The 23,136-nt window shown below is 39.8% G+C and overlaps 1 long non-coding RNA gene across 1 annotated transcript; it reads right to left on the minus strand.

The window, feature by feature from the left end:
• Positions 1 to 3,415: 3,415 nt before the first annotated feature.
• LOC109214823 lies at positions 3,416 to 5,325 on the minus strand. Its single transcript, XR_002066249.1, has 3 exons — positions 5,131 to 5,325; positions 3,887 to 3,956; positions 3,416 to 3,778 (listed from the first exon to the last, which is right to left on the minus strand). It is a non-coding gene; the product is annotated as an uncharacterized LOC109214823 (long non-coding RNA).
• Between the last annotated feature and the right edge of the window lie 17,811 nt (positions 5,326 to 23,136).

The raw sequence follows: 23,136 nt of genomic DNA on the forward strand, positions 1-23,136 counted from the left end.
TTAAAGGACTAAAAATGGAGGATTAGAGCTTGAGTTTTTAGAAGCCTTTAAATGGGGATTTGAGGGGTCATTTGGACTCCGATTTTTGTAATTTTGATGTGTATGAACTCGTGGGGAGATAAAGAATCCGTTGGTGTGAAAATTTCTGAGTTTCGAGAGGTGGGCCCGGGGCTCGGGTTTTGCTAATTTTGGGATTTTTGGTATTTTTCGATTATTTTTGCTTGGGCTTTGTTCCCTTAACATATTTTGACGCCTTCGTTCTGATTTGGATAGATTTGACGCGCGTGGAGGCCAATTCGAGGAGCAAAGGCGTCGCGAGCTAGAGATTTAGCCGGTTCGAGGTGAGTAATGATTGTAAATGATGTCCTGAGGGTTTGAAACCCGGGATTGCACATCGTAGTGCTATGTTGAGGTGAGACACACGCTTGCTGACGAGCGTGGGATCGTACACTATTGGGGATTGTGACTTGGTCCGTTCCGGTTGATGATTTTACCGCGTATTTGACTGAAACATTTGGGCTGAATGCCATATTTGGGCTTCGTGCCAACTATTTGAATCCTTCGGGGCTTTTTATTGATATTTTCTCACTGTTTTGAATTACTACTTGAACTCAGTCATGTTATTTTCCACTGTTTTACTACTCAGCCATTTTTACTCGATTTGAGACTTAAATGATATTTTAATTGTTTTGGGCTGAGAAACACTATTTTACTATTGTCCGAGGGGCTTGTGAGTACTTTGACTTAGTAAGGCCGAGGGCCTATGTTGTGAGGAGACACTGATACTGATTTGAGGCCGAGGGCCTGAGATATGTACGCCACGAGGTGGCTTGACTGATATGAGGCCGAGGGCCTAGATTTGATGCCACGAGATGGCTTGTTATTGCGCTTGGGCCGTAAGGCGCCCCTCCAGGAGTCTGCACACCCCCAGTGAGCGCGGGTACCCAGTGTGATGTGAGATTGAGCCCGAGGGGCTGTTATTGTTCTGAGATGTTGTCCGAGGGGCGGATGTGGTGATACTGTGCCCGAGGGGCGAGATTTTATTTATTTACTGTACCTTAATTATCCGTCATTTATCTGTTTACTTGTTGAAAGAGGATTTTACTTGTATTTTCACTGGTTCATTGCTTTTAAATGATTTTTACTGCTTCATCATAGAATGCTTTGTGCCTTGCGTGATTTCTTACTTTCAGTCATTATTTACATTTGTTACTCACTGAGTTGGAGTACTCACTTTACTCCCTGCACCCTGTGTGCAGATTCAGGCGCATCAGGTCCCGCTCCCGAGTGCTGATTCTTCCAGATTCAGGCGAGCTTTCGGAGATTTCGAGGTAGCTGTTGACGTCCGCAGCCCCGTGTCTCTTAAAAGAAAGTAGTTGGATTTCCTGCAGTATGCTGACAAAGTGGTAAAAGCTTTATTTATGTGGTAAGTGAATCATTCATAGTATCCTGACCAACACAACATAAATACTCTTCTCATGCAGAGATGGACGTAATAATCAACATAATGTGCTAATATTTCTCATTATCTCATAACACAACGCATTGACATGAAGCATATATTATCATAGAATGTGTTAGTAATATATTCCCTCCATTTGATATAGACCAGTAGAACTCAACCCCATTAAAGCTGATGATATACAATTTAGACCAAAGCAGAAAAAATAAATAGAGGAAAGACATTTAGGATTGTTGCTGAAGAAAACAAAAGACATTATAAATTAAATAAAAAACCAAGGGTTTGCTGAGGGATTGAATAATCAAAGCATCTAGTGGTTAAAAAATAAGGTAATCGTGATAAGTCACAAACTCAAAAAAATTCAGTTACTTTTCTGTCTCTTCTTATCAGACAGTAAGATAAAGGAAATGGACAAACTATGAGAACAATTAACAGTTATATATATGACTGGAGCAGGGTTCCGTTATCATCATAGATAAGCCACCTAAAACAGAAATAATATTAAGTTCTTTTTTGTCGCATTCCAACTCTGACCGCGTGATAAGGATCTGGCTTGACTTAAAGTATATCCCGACCAAATTATATCAAAAGAGTTCTGGTGAAGAAGACTAAGTAGGTATGGGAAAGATAGTATTATTAACTCAGTACCTAGCTACTTGTATGTCAGGGCATTAATACATAATAAGACCAATTAGGTTTAACAAATGAGAAGACTTGCTCAACTTTCTATATTAATGGGCTTAAATGGTACATCATCTATTGAGTGAAAAGCCATTTCAGGGAGGTGGATTCCAAGTAGTAATGAAGCTTAAACATCTCCAGCAAATCTGCAAAGCGAGAAATAATAGAAAAGAATATAAGAAAAAAGAAGAAGAGAAAATTGATAATTAAATGATTGTCTTTACCCTCATTTATGAAAGAAGTCGGATAAATAATGATGGTTGGAGAAGATATGTGTTTAAGTTCAACACAAAGTTAATAATATCCGTATTCTTGTACTGCTCCAGTAGTTATTAGACTTGAAAAGTACCTATTGAGGGCAAAGCAGTACAACTTACTAATTTTTTTTGTAAAATTTTGTGATCTAACATGCATTACGTGAATAGCAAAATTAATTGCAGCTTATCCACGGTTACTTATTAAACAACAAACAATAATTGATTGTCGCAAAACGAATTCTGTTCTTCAGCTAAGATTACTTGGTATTTATCGCATTAACATAATCCTACTAAAAAAAATTGAGAAACAAATTACTGCAATGTATGTGAAGCAATATTCCTCTCTCAAGGGATAATTCAAATCATTCAACAAACAATGTTGCTTTGCATTTAACATATTATTTATATAGAAACCAGTGAATTAATAGACTTCTTTAACATTTAACTTTAAAATAGAAAATACTCCTCATTCACACCTTTTTTATAGTACAATCTTCATCGTTGTTTAGAAATCCTTCTACCATCAAGAGATGCAAGAGACGTGCCTAAAACGCAGTGCAAATCGACTACAAGAAAAATGGCCTTTACCGAGGGGAAAAATGGTCCTTAAATGTTAATTTCTGGTCCCTAAACGTCAATAGCGACCAAAAATATCTGGTCGCAACCTATCGCTATAGCCTCCGACGCTAAAAGTCAATTGCGAGATTTGGGTCTTGTCGTAAAATCTCATTAGAGACCAGTTGAAATGTCGGTCCCTAAAACACTTTTAGGGGCCATTTTTCTAGTCCCAAAATACAATATATTAGACATGTTACTATGTTAATATGGTTGTTAAATATTTAGCGACCAGTTATTCTAGTCCCTAAAATAATTTTAGGAATCAAATTAATCTTACTTATTTCATTTTTGTGCATGTCAAATACAATTTGTAAAAAGAAAACCTGATAACAAAAGATAGTATAGAGATAAATTTTGATTTACGAAAATTTATTAACACTCTATTAATGGAGTCATTTACAGGTACACTTCAATTAAGCAATCACGATGTTGTTGACAGAACTCACACAAAAAACCTAACTAACATCCCTAGACATTATACAAAGTTTATCCAATATTTCTAGCAAAATAATAGTCAACTTGTATGCCCACCAAATAAGCTTTTTTACTTGCACTACAAATAAACGAAAAATTAACGGCGGTTTTAAAATGGCAGCTCATTTGAACCGCTGTAATAAGCAAAACATTATGGCGTTAGTTCAACAGCCATTATTTATTTATTTGGAAAACGGCGGTTAAAGTGTATAATATGGCGTAATCAAACCGATGCTATCTTTTTCTATCAGACACTAATCTCATTATAAACTTCAATCTCCAAAACCTGTAAGAAGTATTAAAATTCCTCTTCAGAAGAACCAATAAAGATCAACAAGATAATTGATTAAATAATAATTTATAATTTTACCCTAACAATGATTTAACTACTTACCCAATTCATCAAGTGTGATCATCCACACTTCAAAAGGTAAATAGCAACGTGAAGTGTTTGGCCACAAAACCTGATATTATTGAGGAAAGGAGATAAGAGTTAATAATTATTAACTTGTGACATTTACGAAATTAGAACTAATAATACTTTACAAATATGCAAGCTGAAACTTGATTGTCAAAACAGAGAACAATAATTTCTCAGTTGAACACTAGTGTACTAATTGTTACTCATCAACAGTTTCTCTGGCCATTAGAAATGCATAACCCAATGAGCTAAAGTTAATAATTATTAACTAATGATCAGATTTAAGGATCTAAAAATAATGATATACCACCAGAATGAGATAAGCAGTAAATTAATTGTCAAAACAAATGGAACCCATTCAACACTTATCAACTAGTGTACTAGCTACTCGTTCCATGTATTTTTGTTTATATTTATAGTATTTCATGCTTGTGAATTGAATTAAACAAAAACTTGACTCTAACCTAAAATTATTAGTGTCTTAATACTGGTATAAAAAAAACAAAGATAATAAAACTACCTAAATATGAATGCACTAAAGTCAAACAATCGGTTCTGGAAAATTTCACTTTTGACTACAACGATAGAACTAAAACGGGGCTGATTGAAAATAGAGTTGTTAGTTCTCATTTTGTTGAGTTATAAATGAGCCACAAATACTCCAGAAGCCAAAATACAATAGCAAGTCACAGTAACGACTTTCTAAAGCTAAGCCAATGCATACTAGACTCACTAAAAGTTGGAAAAGTTGAGAAAAACTAATAGACATTACATTAAATAAGTTTCAAAAGGCAAAAGGTTGTCTACTATTCAACACTATATTCCTGCTACAAAAGGATTGAAACATAAAAATTCACTAATAAACAATCTAGACAAAATTGAAGTAAAGATCAATTTTTTTTCGGGAAATAAACAATTGAAGACATATCTTTACTGGAGTTCCTTTAAGCACTAATTTCAGAAACTAACAAAGAGAGTATAGAAGAGGAAGAACAAATTACAAGAAAACTAAACAAACAAAAGGCTTTTACAAACAATTGAAAAAGGGGACACACAAGAAAACGTAATCTTTGAAAAGAAACTAATTTTAAAAAATCATGCTGAGCAACCACAAAATAGAATCGCTAATGACAAAAGTATCTTTAAAAACCTAGATTTTACAAAAACCCAGATGAGAAGTAATAAGTAAAGGTTTTCTCAAAAGAAAGTGTGCTTACTTTTGGTGAGGTAGTAGTCCATTCTTAGTTTAATTTTCTCCCCAAACCTGCACAAATGGGTTGTAAACCTACATTGACAGAGATGAAGAGTGGAAGAGTAGAAAATGTACCTCTGGTTTCAATATACATATTCATAGACTTTGGGAGGAATATGCAGATTTAGGTTTAGAGGGTAGTGATTTAGGGATTTTAATTTCTTTGAGGGAGATGAGTCGTGAGTGGGATCCAGCTAAGGTTTCTTATTTCCATTAAAAAGATAAATATTTTTAAGTTAATTTTTCATATTTCATTCTAATTTGGTGTAGCGCCTCTTTTTTGCGCTAAAATTGTATGATTTAGGACCAGATAGCAACCCTTTAATGAACTATACTTATTTCCCTCCATCGGTTTAATAAAAAGATAGAGTATTAAAGACCATCATGTTAAGAAACTAAGCTCAAAGTAATAATATAAAATAAGAAGATAGACAACAATGTAGAGAGAAAGAGAGGAGAGAATCTATTTCTTCCATATATTCAAGTGTGTACATGTGATGCCCAAACCCTCTATTTATAGGATGATATAGGTAATACAAAGGGATGCCATAAATATGGTATTAACTATTGAGAACATAGGGGAAGATCATGGAGGTGTGGGAGTTACATCCATAATAGTAAGAAGTAGTTGGAGGTTGATGGAGAAGAGTAGTGGGTGTTACTTCCTTAGGAGTTATGGACATCCACCATAATCAAGTATTTCATAACAATCCCCCTTGGATGTCCAAAGATAATGTGCCTCGTTAAAACCTTACTAGGAAAAAACCTTATGGGAAAAAATCCTAGTGAAGGAAAAAGAGTACACATATCTTGTAATACGCATTACTTGCTGCCTCATTAAAAACCTTGCCAGGAAAACCCAGTAGGATAAAACCTTAGCTAAGGGAAAAAGAGTACAACACATATTTGCCTCCCCCTGATGAAAATATCACTTTATTTCTCGGAGACGACGAATTGCAAGCTTATCTAACAACTTCTCTAATATTGAGATCGGCAATGCCTTGGTGAATTATTCCGCCAAATCATTTGAACGAATTTCTTGAACATCTATTTCATCATTCTGTTGAAGATCGTGTCTGACAAAGAACTTTGATGAAATATATGATTTATTCTGTCTCCTTCAATATATTCTTCTTTCAATTGAGATAAGCAAACATCAGCGTCTTCACTATTATTGGAATCTTCTCTTCAAAGAAAAGTCACACATCTTGTGAAATGATAAAATGACAATTTCTCACATACAAATAGATTGTTTGAAGAACGGACTTCAATAAATGCCTGCATTTTCATAAACAACAAAACCTTGACAATATTTGTTAGAATAAACAAATCTATATCAAGGATTTCTTTTGCAATATAATACTGATCATATTTCAATATCTCCATATAGCCTTTATACTTTCAGCTGTTGGGACTATTCATCCAACTTCATATTTTTCAGATGAAGTCAATTTTCATTGCATATTTTTCATTTGGCCAATCATTTATCTGTCCAAATTCCATGACAGATTTGATCTCAAGATCCTCATCAATATTAATAATATTGAGCGCTACATTATATTAACAACATCGTCGACGATCATTTTATATCGGTTCCATCATCGCACAATAAAGACATAACTTATCGAGATCTCATTATTTTCAGGTACCTGAGCCTCTCCCATGAGGTCTTATAAAATGTTATGTCATGGTGCTCTTATAAAGCACTTGCCTCCTTATTATGACCATCTTGAACATTTTCTCCCTCCTTCTTCAAGGAGTTTTATCTTTGGAACCGGTTTGTCTATTACGCTTCATGCGTGCCATAAACTCTATCCATCATGGACGTCATTCTATTTGGAGCATTAGCTGCTGGAATATGACATTTAGCTTTGGGTCAGCANTAAACTTACTACACTTTACTTTGTTACGTACGGAGTCTACGTAGTACTACTACTAATAATTACTATTCCATGTATACTTTTTTCTAGCTGCTCATTTTCTTCTCCTAATGTTGGGATCACCAACACAATTCCCAACTTTCTTTGGGAACCCATCTTTGTGCAATGTGACAGCACAATTAAATCATATAGCACATCCATATTTCTAGATGGGAATATTTGGTTCCTGACCGTGAACCAATTGTGATGGGGAGAATTTATCATAACTTATTGGCTAGATGCGTACAAGTGCTGTTGTATATTAAATAATATACCTCATACCAAATTTCGATTTGGGAGTTTCTATTCTCATAATCAATGGTTTAGCTTAATTGGAGGCATATAATTTCTGCTAAACCAACTTTGATTTAAACCAGCATTATCAAAATAAATTATCATAATTTATATTCTGGAACTGTGCTCTAATAACTTGAGCAAGCAACCTTGCAACTAGATGCATTTACTAACCTTCCACGGGTTACTAAATCGCATATTCCAGCTGTAGATGCTTCAATTCAAGTTGATAACCAACGCACATGTGACCATACAATAGATGCATCTATTAAAATCATATAATAGTAAACGGTCCACATGGCAGGTGACTGGGCCCATATATATATATATATATCACCTTTTATTTGTTCCAGATTTTAAGGGATTCAATCCCAACCTTGACTGGTATATCATGAGAATAAGCAACACAAGAGAATTCTTGAAGAATCTTCTATTTCTTCAATATATACTATTGTGAATTCTCAATTAATTTTCGCATCATAATTGAATCGGGATGGCCAACCAGTCGTGCCAACTAATATTTGTTTCAGTAAATATTTAATTTACTATGGCATGTGATTCCATCACCATGCTTATACATTTATAGTACAAATAGAAGAAAAATCGGGTAACCTTTCATATTTACCCCGTATGATTATAGTAATATGAAGATATTCAATCTTCCTTTCATTTATAGTCTCAATATGCCAACCACTTTGTCTAATATATTTGAAACTCAAAAAGTTCCTTTTTGAGACTTACTACCACCAATGCCATGAATAATTTTATTTATTCGGGTAGTAACAAATTCGCTCTTTCGGAGCTCTCAATAATTTTTGTACTACAAGATCTTTTATACCACCATCCAAGTGGTGAATTTTTCCTCCACAGAAAAAATTATCTTATCATTGTCAAAAAAAAAAAAATATTATAGACAAGACTCATTTCTTGCTTTACTTTTGCCTTTAATAACCTTTTATAAGGCATGACAAAATATTTTTGGCGTACCACATGTACGCGACCAATGACATATTTATGTAATCACATAGTAATATTCATTATCTCTCTTTCTCTCAAACCTCCCTTAGAGGTGAGTTGTGGTGTATATCTAATCATGCATTGCACGTCTTTATTCATTACTTTTATCACATATTGTTACATTCACCTTCAGGAATGAATCTGCATTCTCAATGCACAAGTCACATTCTCTTCAAAAATGGACTATAATCGTCTGAACGTGCCTTATTTTACACAACAAATTGATACACATTTCCTTCACCTTTGAAGGATTATTTTGAGAACCCTTATTGTTCTCCTTTTTATAATTATCATAATAATGACTATTATTATTTTGGTCTTTGGCACGCCCACGTTCATTAGTCAACCACTTGTCTTTATTTAGATATATTATGCATCGCTATCACATTCACTTCAAGAATGGAGCAAACCAAGTGGGACAAGCTTCATGCTTTTTCATGAAAAATACATTATTTTTCATTAGTCATCATTATATCATCAATATGGTGCATTGGGACTCAAACCCAATGCTTTACCCATATAAAGGCATGTTAGGCCATAATGAGTTGGGACTCAAATCTAACTCTTATCATCATAGTGCACCAGGACTCAAACCTGATGTCTTACCCTTATACAATGGCATAATAAGTCTAAGTGGACTCACCCTTGAGCCTTTCATGATATACTACTTTCTAATAATTAATTATTTTTTTCCCGAACTTAAATGGAAGTTCACATTGATCTTTTTCACAAACAACTACATGATCAAATATAAAGGGCAAAAAAAACTATCTTAGTTTACAAAATTTATTTTGACCACAACATAAATTTAAATTCTTAATATTATTATAAAATTAATTAGAAACTTTCTCAATAGTTAACAGTTCTATAATCTTATCTTGCAAACTGTCGGAGCAGTACATATGGGAGATGATGTCAAGGTATCATAATATGCTCTTGTTTGTCACTCTAAAGCAGGTTCTCCATATGTATACATCTGCACAAATGAAACTAAATTGTTAGGTAACTCAAAGTAAACCAAGTCATAAATATTAACGTAAGTTAATTGTAGAATTCACGGCAAGTGAAAAATGATACTTCCTGTAAAATAGAAGCAAACACAACATTGATATGGCAACGAAATGCCCAGATTTTCACAGGCTCAACCAAATTGATTCAAGGTTGTAGCTCTCATGGAAGGCTTTCATCTATTATAGAAAATATAAGAAGAATATAGCAATTCCTGCAGATAACGTGTTAAGAAACTAAGCTCAAAGTAATAATATAAAACAAGAAAATAGACAAGAATGTAGGGAGCAAGAGAGAAGAGATTCTTATTTCTTCTTTGTATTCAAGTGTGTACAATGTGATGCCCAAACCCTCTATTTATAGGATGATATAGGTAATACAAAGGGATGCCATAAACATGGTATTAGCTATTGAGAACATGGGGGAAGATCATGGAGGTGTGAGAGTTACATCCATAATGGTAAGAAGTAGTGGGAGGTTGATGGAGAAGAGTAGTGGGTATTACTCCCTTAGGAGTTATGGACATCCACCATAATCAAGTATTTCATAACACATCATATATTCTCATCCTTAATAGTGTACTTTTAGGGACCAGATTCGAGCCCCGTCATTAAATATTGGTCCCTAATAAGACTTTTTCTTGTAGTGATATTAACAAATATCAGAAAAAATTTCAAAACTCCAAATAATCAGTTAAATGAACCATTATAGTATAATGTGGTCTTATACATATAAACCATAGATATATTAGTTAACTCCACACCCATTCTATTACTGTAAGCCAAAAAAAAAAAAAAACAGAAAATCAAGTTCGCTTTTGTCACGACCCAATTCAGGATCGTGACCGGCGCTTAGGAGCAAGTGCTCCCAAGTAAGCCTCATCGGTATTTTACAAAAAATCGGACAGAGTTTCCCCTGTTTTTGGACTATTCCAAAAATTTCCCTGTCTCAAATCAGCAATCAAACATCCTAATATCATACCAAACAATAGACAACTTGTCAATTAACCAATACAAGTCTCCACCATAACTAAACCACCAAGTAACCACTAGAAATACTAATTTATCTCCAACTTTGTTAAATGAGAACGATACTCAACATAAGACTAATAGCAAAATAATACTCATGACACTAAAAGGATGAATATGGAGCGACTCTAAGAATTCAAAGAAAAAAGTATAACAATATAATAAATTCTCCACCCCCGCGAACAAGTGCGAGGCTCACCAAGAACTATCAACGAGTGCGCTCTAATTAACGAAATCCTCGCCCGCGTCAACTGCTGTCTCTGTAAAAAAATTAGCGGGGAATGAGTCGCTAGCTCAGTGAGTAATAACACTTAACCACAATCGTTTTTAATTTGGGGACAAGTCAGAAACATGCTAGTATCTCAAAGAGAAAATAACATAAAAATGCCCTTTCAGAAACAATAAATAATTTTCAGTCTCTTGCTTTTCTTGTAGTAAATATAATTAACAATTCAGTAATAAGCTCGGTAACCACCGTATAATATCAGTATTCACATTTTTTTTGGGAGGTTTCAATGAACGGATCATGTAATCGGTATAACTGTGGACTTCTTTGCAAGAAGTCATATATAACGGTAGTCCCTACTCGAGGGAAATCGGTAACGGTATGCTAGTTCTACCTTCCCACTAGCAAGGGCTATAACGGTAATCAGTAATTACAAGGTGCACCAGGTCTAACGAACCCGCCGTTAGCTATGGGATCCTTCAATGTCTACTCCCATTTATACTTGTCTCTGTAATCCGTATATACTCGTAGAAACTATTTTAAAACAATATAGGGCATTTCGGTTTTTATCAAATCATATAATTTCCTTTCGATAACTGTAAATTCAAGTAACGGTCAAACAGATCTAGTGACAACGAAAATATTTAAAACCACGGTATTCATCTCAAATAACTATTCAGTATCATATCGAGTAAAAGACTTGTCCCACATGCAACTCAAAATAATCGGTAAAATATTCATATTAAAAATCATGTGTAAATCATGCAAGTTATGAAAACACAAATTGCGGTAAGATTACTACTCACAGTACTCGTGTCGAAATACCAAATGCTTCACCTCGAGCAATTAGTACAAATTCCTCAAATCAATCTATAATTACATAATATCAATCTCATTTTAATTTCTGATAACTGTGATTTTAACACGTTTTATGCCCATACTTGCCTATGCTTTATGTATGAATTGTCATAAAATATACCCTGAATGCTTACGAAGTGCGCTTGATTGCAGGTTTGAGCGACAAGATGACAAAAGTCAAAAATCGGCTGGAAACGGAGTGAAACCTGCTCAAGTATCAAAAATCATTGAAGTGGGGACAAGAGGACCTAGCGCGAACCGCACTGATTTGCTGCGCGGCCGCGCTAGGAGATTCAGAGAGTATACATTTCAAGGGTTTCCATGCACGGTCCGCGCTCCTTTCTACGCGGTCAGCGCTGGTGTCCACGCGGTCGCGCTTCATTGTTGTGCGGTCCGCGCCCATTAGCCTGCGGCTGCGCTACCTCTTTGTGCGGTCCGCATCCCCAACTTCAGAAGTGAGTGATCGAAGGCCAAGACCCCTACGCGGCCACACTGCATTTCTGCGCGGTCCGCGCCAGCCCCGCAGGGGTATTTTTGTCCAGTTTTTCTAGCTTAGTATAAATAGAATATTTTATTATTTCTAGGTTAAGTTTTAGAAATCAGATAGCAGCAGCACTCGTGAGACTCAAGTTTTAGCCTATTTTGGGCATTTTCATCTTGTTTTATCGTGGATTCTTGTAGATTAACATTCTAGTTAATTAATATGTTGACTTTATCTAACTTTCTTCAATTTCTGTTGCTATTATGTCTAGCTAAACCCATTAGCTAGGGTTGTGGCTCAACCCTAGTGTGGGTAATTAATGGGTGTGATTGTTTAATGCTTGAATGATGTTGGGTGTTTGCTATTTGGGTTAATTTTATGATTTAACTAGGATTTGGTGGTTGCAAACACTAAGTCTAGCTTAGTGGGTCTTGACTCTTATTGAGAAAGAGTATCTATGACTCCAAAATTAACCCAACAAGGAATTGGGATGGACCCATGAGAATGGTAGTCCTAATTAACGGGTTAAACCTCGAGAGAGTAATTACCCAATTTGAACCCTAAGTTGCTTGGGCTTGTTGGCCTACTCAATTGGTCTCGAGAGAGTCAGTTGGGCAAAATCACTCTTTCTACCGAGAGGTATGAGAGTGAGTGCAATCGTGCAACGGTTATAGCATAAGCTCCATAATCATCATTCTTGTATTAGGAATCTCTACCCGTTAGTTGACCACCTAGGTAAATGCCACGACCCTAGTGCCTTTCTCTATCTTGCATACAACCTAGAATCAATACCTTAGCATAATTCAGTTATAATTAGTAGTTGTTAAATTATAGTTAATAATCATAAAAACCCAAAAATGTTAGAAGATCAATTAGAAGCAAACACGCATTTCTAGACTAAGCAAATATCCAACTCCCTTTCTAGCTCCCTGTGGAAATTGACCCCGATACCACTATTGGGTAAAAGTATTAGTGCCCACTCTTACTAAGGTCGAGTCCGCTGCGCGATCCACTTTTTGGCGCCATTGCCGGGGAGCTTACGGTGTTGACTATTTGTGTAGCTAGTTTTGTGTTTTGCTTCTCTTTCCTTCTTTTTACTAACTTTGTTTGTGTTGATCCATCAGGTACACATGGCTCTAAACAGAAATGACCCTCTTGGCAATGCCTTGGCGGGGGAGGAGGTTGAAGATGTTGAGCAAGATGAGCTTCCGGTACCTCAAGTACCACGGAGAGGTAGAAATGCCAATGCTAATGTCCATGACAACAACCCTATTCCAGACCCTCCTCCGTCACCGCCAAGAGCGGTCCCAAGAGTTCTTCCTAATCAAGGGTACGCGAGTGCCATCGTTCCTCCCCAAATCCAGGCGGGGAACTTTCAAATCACAAATGTCATGTTGACCTTGCTCGAGCAAATGGATATTTACGGGCGCCTCCGACCAAAATGCATACAAGCACTTGAAGGGGTTCGTAGATACTTGCTGGGGCAGTAAACAAACAAATGTGTCAGAGGATGCGTTGCGATTGAGGCTTTTCCCGTTTTCTCTTCGGGGCAAAGCGTTGGACAGGTTAGAAAGGCTACCAAATCATTCTATACCACATGGGATGAATTGGCGGACAAATTTATTGCAAGTTCTTTTCTCCAAGTCATATGGCGGCTCTTCGGGACGAGATTCTAGCCCTTAAGCAAATGCCTACGGAACCATTGCATGAGATCTGGGAGCGATATAGAACAATGGTGAAGGAGTACCCTAACAACGATATGACTGAGGCGATGATCCAGTAGACTTTCTATAGGGGCATCAACACCACGAATCAATGCATTGTGAACCAATTGGCCGGTGGGAACTTTATGAAACTTTCTTACCAAGAGGCATGTGACGTACTTGATGAAATGGCGGACACCTCTTCGGCATGGCAAAGCCGAGCGAATGTACCCAAGGTGACCTACGGTCATCCATTTGGCACAAGGAGTTGAGTGATCATGGCCAAGCTATTGCCGAATTACAACAACAATGAATCAGTTGGCGAAGGCGCAATTGCAACAAATACAAAACCCGCGCCAAGTCAATGCAATGGAGAATGTTTCTATGCTAAAAGGAGGCAAAGAGGGCAACATCAACCTCAAGGTAATGGTGAGCAGTTTGATAACAACAATGATGGTGGTGGTTATTCGAACGAGTGTTTTGATGATCAAAGTGAGGAATGCCAATATGTCAATAACTACCAAGGAAATAGAGGAAATCAAGGGAATCAACAATGGCGCCCCCAAGGCAATTGGGGCAATCAACAAGGAGGCGGCAATTGGAATAACAATAATCAACAACAAGGTGGCAACAATTGGAACAATAACAATCAGAACAACAATTGGGGTAATCAAGGTAATAACCAAGGCAATTGGAACGGGAACAACAACAATTGGAACAACAACAATAGCAATCAAGGAGGGTGGAATAATGGTGGTAGGGGGCAAGGCTTTCAAAGGCCCCCCATGTTCTAACAACCAAACAATCCACCCCCCTTCAGTCGCAAGGGCCTAGTTCTTCTGGAAGTGATATGGGACGGATAGAAATTGATGTTCGAGCAGATGATGAAAAAGAACCAAGATTCTAACGCACAATTGGCTTCGCATAACACATCTATCTAGAACCTAGAAGGTGCAAATAGGACAAATCTCTCAAGCTTTAAATACCCGACCAAAAGGTGCGCTACCAAGTGATACGGTAGTGAACCCGAAGGGGGGGTAACAATCATGTGATGGCGGTTACAACTTAGGAGTGGAAGAGGCGGTGATGTGGCATGCCTCGTTGAGAATCAAGTTGTTGAATGAATGAAATTGAGTTGCAATAATGAGATACACCTTTGAATGTTGACAATGTATTGAACCAATAGTGAAAAATGATGTGCGGATTGATATGATGATGAGCCGGGGTAGAGCTCAAGATACCGTGAACCCATCTAGGGAACACATTGTTGATATACCCGAGCCGACGGTGCCCAAGGCCAAGGCACCCTTGCCTAGACCACCTCCACCATATCCTCAGCGTTTAGCAAAGCAAAAGAATGACAATCAGTTCAAGAAATTCATAGACATGAATGAAGAGCCTCACAATCAATGTTCCTTTAGTGGAGGTACTTGAACAAATGCCTGGGTACGCAAATTTATGAAGGATTTAGTCACCAAGAAGCATTCTATGGAGTGTGAAACAATAAAGATGACGCACCAAGTTAGTGCGATTGTGCATTCTATTGGCCCCGAAACAAGAAGACCCTGGAGCTTTCACTATTCCTTGCACCTATCGGAAGTGCGGACTTTGCTAAGGCCCTATGTGACTTGGGGGCTAGCATTAATTGATGCCGTACTCAGTCTTCAAGACTTTGGGAATTGGGCAACCTAGGCCAACCTCAATGAAACTTCAAATGGCGGACCGGTTCGATGAAGAGGCCTTTAGGTATAATCGACGATGTGCTTGTCCGGTGGACAAATTCACATTGCCGGCCGACTTTGTCATTGGATTGCGAAGTGGATTTCGAAGTGCCTATTATTCTTCGAAAGACCTTTTCCTAGCTACGGGGAAGGCATTTGGTTGATGTGGAAGCAGGGGAGTTAAACATTCCGTGTGGGAGATAGAAGGTGGTATTTCATGTGTGCAAGTCAAATGAGGTAACCCAATAGTATGGAGGTGTGTCATTTGTGGACATTGTCACGGCGGTGAATAGTGGATGACACAAGTGCTTTGATTAATGTTTAAGATCCTCTTGAAGCCGTGCTTCTTAACATGGATGCCAATGATGATGCCGGTAGAATGGAGTGCGTGAATGCATTGCATGGAATGGGTTCATATTCATATGAGCCTAGGGAACTATCTTTGGATCTTGAAAATCGCAAAACTCAGCCAACCAAGCATCAATTGAGGAGCCACCGGTGTTGGAGTTGAAACCACTTACTCCACACCTCAGGTATGAATTCTTGGGCTCTAATTCTACTCTTCTAGTTATTCTTTCTTTTTGCCTTACTAACTTGCAGGTTGAGGCCACTGTGGAGGTGCTTCAAAAAGCGAAAAAGGCAATAGGATGGACTTTGGCGGACATCAGGGGAATAAGCCCCGCATTTTGCATGCATAAGATCATCTCGGAGAGGAGCACGGCCATCTCTTGAACATCAAAGGAGACTCAACGAGGTGATGCATAGAAGTAGTAAAGAAAGAGGTTATCAAGTGGCTTGACGCCGGTGTGGTTTACCCGATCTCGGACAGTTCATGGACCTCTCCGGTCCAATGTGTGCCAAAGAAGGGTGGAATGACGGTAGTGACCAATGCCACAATGAGTTGATTCCTACTCGGACAGTTATGGGTTGGAGAGTGTGTATGGACTATAGAAAGCTGAACAAGGTGACAAGAAAGGATCATTTCCCACTACCATTCTTTGGACCAATATGCTTGATCGTCTTGCGGGCCGGGCCTTTTATTGTTTTCCTAGATGGCTACTCGGGGTATAATCAAATTCTCATGTGCCCGAGGATCAGGAGAAGACAAACCTTTACATGTCCTTATGGCACGTTCGCTTTCTCGGAAATGCCATTCGGACTATGTAATGCCCCAGCGACCTTCCAAAGATGTATGATGGCAATTTTCACCGACATGGTGGAGGATTATCTTCGAGTGTATTCATGGACGACTTCAGTGTGGTGGAGATTCATTTGAAGAATGTTTGGTGAAACTTGGATAGGGTTTTGGCAAGATGTGAAGAACCAACCTTGTGCTCAACTGGGAGAAATGTCACTTTATGGTGCAAGAGGGAATTGTATTGGGTCACAAAATCTCAAGGCAAGGAATTGAAGTTGACAAGGCAAAAATGAGGTTATCTCAAGGCTCCTCCCCTACTTCTGTCAAAGGGTAGGAGTTTTCTTGGTCATGCCGGGTTCTACCGGCGATTCATTAAAGATTTTTTAAAAATTGTGAACCCGCTTTGCAAGTTTTTAGAGAAGGATGTCAAGTTTATTTTTGATGAGAAGTGCATGGAGTCTTTTGAGCTATTGAAACACAAGTTGACAACAACTCCTATAATCACCGCACCTAATTGGGATTTGCCTTTTGAACTTATGTGCGATGCGAGTGATGTAGCAGTTGGGGCGGTGCTAGGCCAAAGGATCAACAAAATGTTCCATCCCGTGTATTATGCTAGCAAGACTATGAATGAGGCCCAGAGAAACTACACAGTGACAGAAAAGGAGCTATTGGCTATTGTGTTCGTGATAGAGAAATTTCGACCTTACCTTATGGGAGCAAAGGTGATCATACACACGGACCATGCAGCCTTTCGGTATTTGATGACTAAGAAGGATTCGAAAGCAAGATTGATGAGATGGGTGCTACTCCTTCAGGAATTTGATTTAGAGATTGTGGATAGAAAGGGAAGCGAGAAGCAAGTTGCAGACCATTTGTACCGATTAGAGGAAGATGAGAGACCAAGTGATGGTATTGAGATTAATGATAGGTTCCCTGACGAGCAGCTTCTTTCCGTTTCTATGTGTGAAATGCCATGGTTCGCGGACATCGCCAACTTCATTGTGACTGGTAACGTCCCGTGTGAGCTCTCTTCCAACCAAAGGAAGAAACTCAAGCGGGATAGTTTGGATTTCTATTGGGATGATCCGTATTTGTTTAGAATTTGCACGGATGGAGTGATAAGAAGATGTGTACCGGAAAGTGAACAAATGAGCATATTGGAGGCTTGTCACTCTTCTCCCTATGGTGGCCATCACGGGGGGGTGAGGACAGCCTCAAAAGTTTTGAGTTGCGGCTTCTATTGGCCCACGCTGTTCAAGGATGCTAGTGAATTGGTGAAGAGATGTGATGCATGTCAAAGAGCCGGCGGTATTTCCAAGAAGGATGAGATGCCCCTCAATACAATTCTTGAGGTGGATATTTTTGATGTTTGGGGCATCGATTTCATGGGTCCGTTCGTGAGCTCCTGTGGTAATACTTACATTCTCGTGGCGGTGGACTATGTTTCAAAATGGGTGGAAGCCGTGGCTCTACCCAACAATGAAGCCCGAAGTGTTGTAGCATTTTTGAAAAAGAGTATCTTTACGAGATTTGGTACTCCTCGGGCCATTATTAGTGATGGGGGGTCCCATTTTTGCAACAAGGCTTTTGATTCATTGCTTGCTAAGTATGGAGTTAATCACAAAGTGACCACCCCCTATCATCCACAAGCTAGTGGACAAGTGGAAGTCTCAAATCGGGAGATAAAGAGTATTCTGTCCAAAACGGTGAATGCTAATAGGACCGATTGGTCGAAGAAATTGGATGATGCTCTTTGGGCTTATCGGACGGCTTACAAGACTCCAATTGGTATGTCTCCGTATCGGTTGGTGTTTGGTAAAGCTTGCCATCTTCCAGTGGAACTTGAGCACAAGGCTATGTGGGCATTGAGGAAGTTGAACTTGGAATGGGATGTTGCAGCAAATCTCCGAGTGGAGCAATTGAATGAGCTTGATGAGTTTAGATTTCATGCCTACTCCAGCTCGTCTTTGTACAAGGACAAGATGAAGTACCTCCATGACAAGTATGCTCAGGGTAAAGAATTCAAGGTGGGTGACATGGTTCTTCTTTTCAACTCCCGGTTGAGGTTATTCCCGGGAAAGCTCAAGTCTAGGTGGAGTGGTCCATTTGAAGTTGTTGGGGTGACCCCATTTGGTGCTATTGATCTCAAGAACAAAAATGGTGAAGTTTTCCGAGTCAATGGGCATCGTGTGAAGCATTACTTGGGGAAGATTGATGACAGCCACGTGGTGGCACTCCTTCATTTGAAGTGATATTGTGGTAAAATGCGTCGTGCCGCGACGTTAAATCAGGCGCTTCTTGGGAGGCAACCCATGTCTTTTTCTTTCTTTTTATTTTTCCGTTGTAGATTAGGATTTTTCAACTCATGGTTTGTGAGATGTTGCAGGGTTGATGTTGGACCAGTGCAGGGCAAAAGTAGCAAAAATTTTAAGGTCTCTGAAGTTTGCCTACGCGGCCGCGCACCAAAACAGTGCGGTCCGCGTAGGCTGGTGAAAGGGGAGCTGAGTCTCTGAAGTTTGCTGCGCGGTCCGCGTGACATTTTTGTGCGGTCCGCGCGGGAGAGGCCCAAATTACATACTCTCTGATGTTTCCCACGCGGCCGCGCACTAAAACAGTGCGGTCCGTGTGAGTTCTTCAGGCAATTAAGGAAGCTGGAAATCCAGCGCGGTCCGCGGCCAATTCTGCGCGGCCGCGCTGGTGGGTAAGTAATGGGTCCCACAGTGTTTTCTATAAATAGAGACCTAGGCTTCATTTTAACCTTTTTGCCAATTTTCTACCTGAGCTCTAAATTTTCACTGTGCATCAAAAGAACTTGCTTCAAGTAGTTGAAACTTTCACAACCCCTCGTAACATTCCTCACTAATCTCATTCATAGTTTAATCTTTTTATTTTTATTTGCTTTCTATTAGTATAACTTCTTATTTTCTTCTTTCTCTCTTAGTTTTACTTGTTAGGGTAGATTTTGTGTGTTTATGTGAAATAATGGGCATGAATTCTTGATTAGTAACTGAGTAGGGACAATTAGGACCCATAATTTGAGCCAAAAAATTGGACTTAAATGAAAATCCCCATACTCAGTTCATTATCTGCCCTACGCGCCCGCGGGTCCTTTCTGCGTGGTCTACGCCGGCCTAGCGCGGTCGCGGTCCAAAACAGTGCGGACCGCGTCGGTGAGATTCAGAGAGGGGTGTCTCTGGAACATCCTAAGCGCGGTCCACGCTACCCAGTGCGTCCGCGTGACACTTTAGCGCGGTCCGCGCCCCTTCTATTCTGCAAACCTGTTTCTAAACCATGCTTTCAACTGTACCATCCAATTCACTGCATATGCTTCAAGTAACAATGTTAGACTTTTCTTTGCAGATCATGGTTAAACAACGAGGAGGAAAAGAACAACAACCCGGGAGGGGTGGTTCCTCCCGAGGGGGAAAAGGAAAGCGGGTTGTTAAACTCACTCCCCAGACTCGGGAGAATATAAAAAAGACCCGCAAGATAATAAGGGAAGCTGATAGAGCTGCCTCCCACTCTTCGGGGAGTGAGTATGCACCATCCCGGAGTATTACTTCTGAATCTGCTCCCACTCACATGTCTCTCTCGCTCCAATTGCATGACTCTCCTTCAACTTCACCTACCTCCAAGGGACCAGCTGATAAAAACCTCAAAAAATCGGTGAATGTAGTTTTGGACTCGTCTGATGAGTCCGAAGATAGAAGTGAGTCACAATACTCCACCTCCCCCACAGCTTCATTATCTGGGGAGAGTGCAGGATATGGTGAGGGGGTGAGCCCCAAGTTGGTGGTGTTGATAGAACAAGAAAACCGGAAGCATGGGCTGATAGATTTGTAAGTGAAATAGCCTTACACAGATTTCGAGAGTGGTGGCCCAAAAGAAAATTGATTCCGGAGAGGCAATTTATTGACTCTGATCTTCTTCCTCTAAACCCACATGTGCAAGCACAATTCCGTACTAGAGAGGGTTAGGGGTTCTTCAAGGAACGTTGCATAGACGCAAATGAACATATGGTGAAAGAATTTTACTGCAATGCTTACCATGTAGTGAAAGACTCAAAGGCGACACAAGTGAGGGACAAAGTGGTGATGTTTGATGGGAAGTCTCTGAATGAGTTTTTGGGGTTCAACGAAGAGGACGAAACCCAATACTTAGAAAAGCTGGCAATGAAAGAAGAGGTTCGCCCGTGGTTGGCCCAGCACTTGGCAGCCCCGGGCACTGTCCCAGTTTGGTTGAAAGCAGGGGAGAAGATTCTGAGAAACACGTTCAGTTTTGAAGCAAAGGGTTGGTTGACCTTCGTGTGTAGTAGGCTTGACCCCTCCACTCATGATCACACAGTTCCTATTCCCCGTGCAGTGTTAGTGGCTTCTATTATGGCTGGTTTTCCTCTGAATGTGGGCAACATCATGTCAAGGGTGATTTCTACGGTCGGGCAGGAGACCAACACAAACTACCCCTTCCCGAACACTCTTTCCCTGTACTTTAGAGAATTGAAGGTGAAGAAGAAGAGGTTTGATGTCCAGGTAGATGCAGTGGCCCCCTACTCATGGTACAGTCAGTTGGGTCCCGACAACCCAAAGAGGTCCAAAAAACCTCAGGCATCCACTTCCACCGCACCTGGCCAGTCTGAGGAGCCAGCGGTTATTGAGCAGTCCACTGAGCCTTCCACCATCCCTGCTACCAGTGAGACATTGCCCCAGGGCCCTTCTACTATTGCTGGTCCATCTACTGCAGCAGACCCGGATGTCCCTTCATCGAAGACTCATCAATTCACTGCCCGCCAGCTTGCTCAGTCTCTAGCCAGTTTGAACAACTGGATGTCAGTTGTGACATCCAAGTTGTCAAACTTGGCCACTGTAGTTCAAGCACAGTCAGCCCCTTCCACAGTTGAGATCCCTCCTTCTATTGAGGAGACACTGAAAAAGATCCTGGCCAACCAGGAAAAGATGATGGAGACACAGAATGCCTTGGCTAAGGCAGTTGGGGCACACATCACAGCATTGGGTAAACTAGCTAGGGAGCACAGGAAGTTGAGGAAGCAGAAGGCTTCCAAGGAGTCAGTGATGAAGTTGAGGGAGGATGTGGATAAGCTTTTGGCGGATCAGATGCCACTTGACTTACTCTTCGGGGAGCCAACTGTAGATCCAGCAGCAGTTCAGCCATAGTAGGAGGAGACTCCCAGGCCGAGGAAGAAGATGAAACTCCCTAGCACTGAGGGAGTTGTGATAGAGGTGCCCAGGTTCATGAGAGTACATCCAGTGTTCCACCAGTGGTTCAGCCTGTCCTTGATCCAGCTCATGTCCCAGCAGCACAGCAACAGCAGGTCGGAGACCAGTCTGGGGTCCCGGCGACTACAGAGGATCCAGGGACGACAGGAGACCCCACGCATGTGGACTAGGTTTGAGGGGCCTTTCCATATCCCTTTACTCTGTTTTTGAGCTTATTTTGGTAGTTGGCATTGGGGACAATGCCAGCTTTTATTCGTGGGGGTGCGCGCTACCATTTTGATTTTGATACACTAGATGACTGTATATATTTATTTCATTTCTAGTCTATGTTTTGGATTGTCTTGGATTTTTAAATAGTTGGCCTGTATATAACTTTTAACTTTGGCTACTTTTAGACTCTTATGTATATATTCATCCCGTTGTATATTCTACTCCCCATTGTACATATTCATTTGGTTTTTCTATTTTCGTTCAAATTTTTTGTTTTCAGCCTAGTAGTGAGGCTCGTAGCCTTTTGTTTCGGTTTTAGTGTTTTCAATAAGCCCTTGGTTTTCTTAATGCCACGGTTCTTTCCAAGGGTAGTGTGTTGTGCGAACCGGGTGGCTCTTCCCAATGATAGATGGCGTGACAACCTTCTTAAGGGTTTGAGTCCGTCTTTGATTTTTCTTCTTTTGATTTTCAATATTTTGTAGTTAAGAGGACCTCAGGCAAGCTTCACTTGGGCCTAACACATTTGCCTTTGATCCCATGGTCAAAGACATAATGTTGTGTTTAGGATGGTGAAAATTGTGGCCTTGAGACTCTTGTGTTGACCAAACAATCATCATATGGTCGTGTGGGGCCATTGTGCGCTTGAATTGGAACTAAGGTCGTTGTGGGTTCTCAACTCGATGTCTTTAGCAATCCTTGAGTGTGTGTGGTGAGAATTCGAATTGTGAGTCTAAGCTCCAAGCCGATGGTCTAGAACTTGCCCTGAATGTTTGTTGAGGCGAAATCATAGGTGAAACTTGACTTGAGAAGTGAATATAGGCCCTCCTTGATCCAAACTTCCAAATTTGAACAATTTCCATGACCTACCAATGAAATGATCCCTAGTTCAACCCTTTTGAGCCTTAAACCTTCTTCTTTCATGAACCAAAGCTACAAGCCTATACCCGTTCTCAATGAGACTCTCTCTTGGCACCCAAATCTTCCCTTGAGCGATGGCAAAAATCTAAGTTTGGGGGGTTAAGACAAGAAAGGCATCAATGTGGTAAAGAGGCACAAAAGCAAAAGAAAAGGGAGGCAGTGAAAAAGAGAAAATGACAAAAAGAAATACAAAAGTGAATAAGAACCGAAAAA

Source organism: Nicotiana attenuata, unplaced genomic scaffold (assembly GCF_001879085.1).
Source record: "Nicotiana attenuata strain UT unplaced genomic scaffold, NIATTr2, whole genome shotgun sequence".
Lineage (NCBI taxonomy): Eukaryota > Viridiplantae > Streptophyta > Magnoliopsida > Solanales > Solanaceae > Nicotiana > Nicotiana attenuata.